We start from the raw sequence: 6,779 nt of genomic DNA on the forward strand, positions 1-6,779 counted from the left end.
CCTGAGCCGAAGGCAGTCGCTTAACCAACTGAGCCACCCAGGCGCCCCTATTTATTTATTTTGAGAGAGAGAGAGCATGAGTGCATGAGTTGGGGGAGGAGGGGGAGAAGGAGAGAGAATCTTAAGTAGGCTCCATGCTCAGCACAGAACCCAATGCAGGGCTCAACCTCATGACCCTGACATCATGACCTGAGCTGAAATCAAGAGTCTGACACTTAACCGAGTGAGCCACCCAGGTGCCCCAACCTTAATCTCTTCTGTAAGACAATTGTTTGTACAGCTGTAGCAATATGTATTTAAGTTCTATATCTCAGTTATCTGATATATTTGTTCTGTCCTTGTTTCTTCTTGGAAGTACTGGAATCATGGGAAGAACCAGAGATTGTGGAGAGGTAGAAGGGGTTGGGAATTCCCTAATTTCCCAAGGAAGGGGAACTGGGAAATGTAGACCTGGGGCAAAGAAAATTAAGGCCTGGGCTCCCAGGTAGTCTCTTGCTGAATCAGAATCTATAGAAGGTCAGCATGCATCCCCTACACACCCCACTACCCCATCTCAAATCTCCCCACAAGAGATTCTGATTTCAGCCGACTAAAGATTATGTGGGGTTTTTTTTAAATAAGCACTTTGGCTATTTTTTTATTGAACTCTAGATTCTGAGAACCATTACAGCAGAACTAGAGAACACTGTCAGGACATTATGGCCTTCCCTATTATGCAGAGTGGAAATCTGGCTTAGGTGCTCCCACATTAGTGATTTTCTTTTCAAATTTCCATTCCACCCAAGGTTCCTCCCAAACTTTGTTTTGGGATAGCTATATAAAAAGAATGAAGGTAAAACAGAACAAATTAACTCAGAACATTTCTAATCCCTAAGCTAAAGCCTTCTGGTGAAATCCTAAAGTGTTTCCAGAGGTCAAAGAGCATTCTCTGTGTTCTTCCTTCCGCATGATGGTTTAAATATTAATTAGACTATTTTTGTTAAACTTGCGGAGAAGTAAGGTGGTCAGAAGAAAAATGCTAAAATAGTTCTTTCAAGATCCATATTATGGTAACATTCATTGGTCAAGAAAATTGTAAAATTTGCTAAAAATCATCTAGTGATACTTATTTTAGAGATAATTGGTACAGTTCTGATGACATATCATGGTCTTGAAATCTGATAAACTTCAATGTCAATTTGTCTCTGCTACTTGCTAACAGTATGAACTTAAAGTTATCTAAACTTTCTAAGCATCAATATCCTCATCTATAAAGTACAAAGATAATACTTGGAGTAAGGATTAAATAATGTATGTAAGGTGCTTTACAGTACCTGACATCATAGTTCAATATCTATTGCCTAATAGTTCAATATCTACTGCCTAATTGTATGACATTTGTGTATTATAAATATTTAAAGCCATTAATTAATATCAAATTAATAAAAATAACATCTTAAGACATGTGCCTGCCAGTTTTTTCTGACAGTTTTTATTGCCAGAGTTCTCAGGTGGGTGCTACAGGCATGCTTCCAGAGGAAGCCTTCAGGCTCAGAGCAAACATGCTGCCACCTGTCTACCCCACTTTCCTTGACAGCAGTCAAGAGGCAGCTCTAGGAGGCTAGGTACTCCTGGAAAGAACCCAACATTTCTCTACTTACTGTTGCTAAAGGCCTGGCATCATCATGATTAATCTCATCATAACCATTATCTCTGTAATGTTAGGCACCACCATAAGAAGAAAGGAATTTCCTGATTACTCTCATCACCTCCTGTCTAATCCCCGTTTGGCTCTGCACATCCCTGTTTTTGCCTCTCCCAGTCCTGAACTGAGACCCTTCTCTTGAGCCTCTTGGAACTTAGTGGTTAATCACAGGTAGAATTCCCTTTACTTCAGCCTCTTCTCTGAAATTTTTGTTGTTGTTGTTCATCTCTTGCTCTAAATTAAACCTGGCCCCTTCCCTGAAGCCTGCTTCTCCTGCTGCTGTGATCAATGGGGGCTGCACTATTCTCCATTTTGCTCCCTACCAGATGGAACTAGTTTTCAAGTTGCCTTATGTTGCTACTTCTTTTCTGTGTTGATACCTGCTTCCCTCAGAATCTATATTTTTGAATCTCATATCAGTGGAATTATCTACCAATCCTTAAATCACTCCCCCTTATTCTATGACCATTTTAGCTCTTGGTTCAAAGCCAATCTCTCAAAATATTAATGTCGTTATAATTATTGGTGATTTCCATGATTGTGAAGATAATCCTTTTAGTTCTCTGGCTTCTTGGTTTTTTTAACCTTCTCTTGTCCAGTGATCTTTCTTCTATTTAGTGGATATATCCTAGACCTTGTCACATGAAAAACTTCAACTTCCCCGTGAGATCAGTTTCAAGGATTGGTTTACCACTGTCTATCTTTCCAGCATATTCTCTGTAATACCACAGATGCAACCATGTTTCACTAATCAGGATCTATATAATCCACTGGTTGATTCTACCACCGATTTCACTGCTCCTTGTTTCCTGTCCTCATTTTCCTGCATATCTGGGTTAAATTTAGTGGTCATGGTAATCACTTTTTTCCCATATATCTTCAAGTCATTAGTAACTTTTGCATCATTTTAATTGCTTGACAAAACTACAACCTTGATGAACCCCATCTCTCAGACTACCCTGTCCATTCATCCATGCTACTGACTGGGGTTGAAGAAAAGCCTCAACATGTTAACTTTAAATTTATGATTAAGAAACTCAAATGAGCCTTTCATTCTGCATAGGTATTATGCTGCATTTTCCTAATTCGTGTCACCTTGTTTTCTATTTTATAACTTCACATCTCTCCTCAAAACTCTAACATATCCTCTCCTATCTTTACCTTCTGCTGATGACTATTTCACGGACAGAAAATGAAGAACAAAACTTCCAAAAGCTCCTTCTGTCACATTTATCTACCTATAGCATCAGTACCACATATTTTGCCTTGATGAACTGTCCATGCTAAAGCTAAGACCATCCTCCATTTGTGCACACAGATCGTCTCTCTTGTGTTCCCAAGGTTATCAATTTTCCTTCTCTAAAGAAATGTTCCCATCAGCTTATAAACATGTTCTCACTTTCCCACCTTCAAAAATCCCTCTTTTGATACCATTCCAAGTATTATCCTATTTCTATACTATTTTTATTCAAAAAAACCCCCAAAAAACAAACCCAAAAACTTCTCAAAAGTCTTATATAGAATATTGCTTTCTATTCATTTTCTCATATTCTTTCTTGAGTACACTCAATCAAGTTTATACCCCCAACTCCATTCAAACTACTCTTGCCTAAGTCATAAATTACCTAAATGCGGTAAGGTAATGGCCTTTATCTGACTTGAACTGTTAGCCATTTTTCAGAGCTGAATATTCCCTTCTCCTGGAAACAGTTTTCAGGACACTATCCTTTGTGGTTAACTCATTGGTTATTCCATTTCCACCTCATTTATTAAATATTTTATATACCTTTGGTCTCTTAATGGGAATGTTTCAGGATTTAATTCCTACTTATTCCATGATGGTTTTATGAGTCACTCCCAGTTTTTCCATAACAACCTCAGGATTCAACCATTGTATTTTCGTGATCTCATCTATTCTCATATCTTTAATGCTCTCTATATGTTGATAATTCTAAAGTTTTTACCCCTGGTCAAAACTTTACTCCTGAGATTTTTCCTCAGGATTTTACATTTTTCCATTGCCTGTTCACCATCTCCTTTCAGATAGATAATAGGCTTGTGATACTTAAAATTTTTAAAGCTCTTCCCCTCATCTTCCCTTCCCAAATCTCTCCTCCTATGATATTCCTCATTTCAGTCAATTGTAATTCTATCCTTCTAATTGTGCTCGCATGCATGCATGCATGTGCACACACACTCACACACACAATATTGGAATCATTCTTGACTCCTCTCTTACACAAAACATATCAAGCTTTAATTTCAAAATATACCCAGAATCTAACTGTTTCCACCACTACCACTACCTGAATTATTGTGATACTCTCTAATCTGTATCTCAGCTATCTCCTTAAACTCAGCAATTCCACTCCCCCATGTAAACTTCACCACAGAAGTCAGAATCATCATTGTAAAAACAGATCATATCATGACACTGCTCTGCTCAAATCCTCCAATGGCTTCCTACATCACTCACCATATAGTCCAAAGAATGGCCTTAAGGCTTATAAGATACAAACCCCATATTCAGAGTATTTGTACTTGCTGTTCTTCCTATTTTTCCCCAGATATCTGCATAGATCACTCCATCACCATCTTTTAGTACCCACAGAAATGATACCTTTTGTCTGACTTCTTTTATTCAACCTAATTATTGTGAAATTCAACCATATTGTTATATATGTCAATAGTTCATTCCTTTTTATGCTAATTAGTATTCCATTATATAAATATATTACTGGGGCGCCTGAGTGGCTCAGTTGGTTAAGCATCTGCGTTCAGCTTGGGTCATGATCTCAGGGTCCTAGAATCGAGCCCCGAACCTGGCTCTCTGCTCAGCAGCAAGTCTGTTTTCCCTCCCCCTCTCTCTCTGTGATCTCTCTTGCTCTCTCTCAAATGAATAAATAAAATCTTTAAAAAATATATATTATAATTTCTTTACCTACTCTACTGTTTATAGGAATTTGAGTTGTTTCCAGTTTTTGGCTATTACAAATAAAAGTGTTATGAACATTTGTTTATAAGTTTTTGTGTGGACATATGCTTTCATTTCTCTTGAAAAATGCCTCATTGTGGAATGCCTGGGTCATATGGGAGGTATGTATTTAAGTTTTTAAGGAATTGCTATACTGTTTTCTAACATAGCTATATCATTTTACATTCTCAACAGCAGTGCATGAGTTTTGTTCCTCAACCTCTTCACCAACAATTGGTATGAATAGTCTTTTTAATTTTATTCCTTCTTGTAGATATGTAGTAGTATCTAATTCTGATTTTAAATTTGCATTTACCTCATGACTAATGATGTTGAGTAGCTTGTCATGTGCTTATTTGCTATCCCCATCTCTCTTTTGGTGATATGTCTGCTCAAACTTTTTGCCAGTATTTACTGGGATGTTTGTCTTCTTATTACTTAGTTGTAAGAGTTATTTAGATGTCTTCAAACAAGATCTGTGTTGGATATACGTTTACAAAGATTTTCAAGTCAGAACTTGAAAACTTTGATGAAGTCTAATTTATTAATTTTTTCTTTACCTTTGTGCTTTTTGTGTTCTATGTGATAAATCTTCACCAAAATCAAAGTCAATAAGGTTTTCTCATCTTGTTCTAGAGGTTTTATGCTTTTAGATATTACATTTAAGTCTTTACTGCATTACTGAATTACTGTTGGTATAAGACGTGAGACAAGGGTCAAGATTTGTTATTTTCCCCATTGTTATCCAATTTATTTAGGATCATTTATTAAAAAGATTATTATTTCTCTACTAACTTGACTGGAATCTTTATAAAATATTGGTTAAACATAAATGTGTGGAGCTATTTCTAGACTGTTTATTCTATTCAGTTTATCTTTATATTAATACCATACTATCATGTTTGCTATCACTTCATAATAAGTCTTGAAATCAGATAATATAAGTCTTCCTGCTTTGTACTTCTTTTTCAAGAATGTTGTGGCTATTCTAGGTCCTTGACACTTTCATATACATTTTTGAATATGCTTGTCAATTTCTGAAAAAAGCTCTGCTGAAATTTTGGTAGGGATTGCAGCGACGCTATAGATCAGTTTTGGTATAATTTTTATCTTAGCAATAATGAGTCATACAATCCATACACATGATATATCTCCCCTTTGCTTAAGTTTTCTTTAATTTCTCATGACAGTTATGAGTTTTCAGTGACAAGTCTTTCACATATTTTGTCAAACTTGTTAAGCATTTACTATTTTTATACTATTATAAATTATACTATTTTCACTTCCATTTCTGATTGTTTAATGTTAGTATATAAAAATAAAACTTCTGTATGTATATTGAAATTATATCCTGCAACCTTACTAAACTCACTTGGTAGTTCTACTGGATTTTAAAAAATATATATTTCTTAGAATTTTTTTTTTTTTTTTTGAGAGAGAGAGAGCATGAGCAGGGGCAGAGGGAGAAAGAATCTTAAGCAGGCTCCAAGCCCAATGAAGGGCTTGCTTGATGACCCTGAGATCATGACCTGAGCCAAAATCAAAAGCCAAACACCTAATCGACTGAGCCACCAGGTCCCCCTATTTCTTAGAACTTTTAATGTAGATTACTATGTTGTATGCAAACAAAGACAGTTGCACTTCTTCCTTTCCACTTTGGATGCTTTTTCCCCTGCCTTATTGTACGTCTAAGACCTGCAGTGTTATTTCTGGACTTCCATATCACAAAAAACAAAAAGTGACAGCAGGGCCTTGCCTTTTTCCCAATATTAGGGGGGAGGTTTTCAGTCTTTCACAATTAAGAATAATGCTAGTGGGCACCTGTGTGGCTCAGTTGGTCAAGTGTCCAACTCTTTATTTCAACGCAGGTCATGACCTCGGGGTGGTGAGATTGAGCCCTGCGTTGGGCTGTATAGAAAGTGCAGAATCTGCTTGAGATGCTCCCTCTCCCTTTCCCTTTGCCCCTCCTCCTGCTCTCTAAATAAATACATAAATACATAAACAAATACTTATTTTAAAAAAAAAGAATGATGTTAGCTGCAGCTTTCTGCACATACAGGCTAAAGAAGTTCTCTTCTATTTCTAGTTTTCTGAGATTTTAAAATCACTAATAGCTTAACA

This window comes from Neomonachus schauinslandi, chromosome 5 (genome assembly GCF_002201575.2).
Source record: "Neomonachus schauinslandi chromosome 5, ASM220157v2, whole genome shotgun sequence".
Taxonomy (NCBI): domain Eukaryota; kingdom Metazoa; phylum Chordata; class Mammalia; order Carnivora; family Phocidae; genus Neomonachus; species Neomonachus schauinslandi.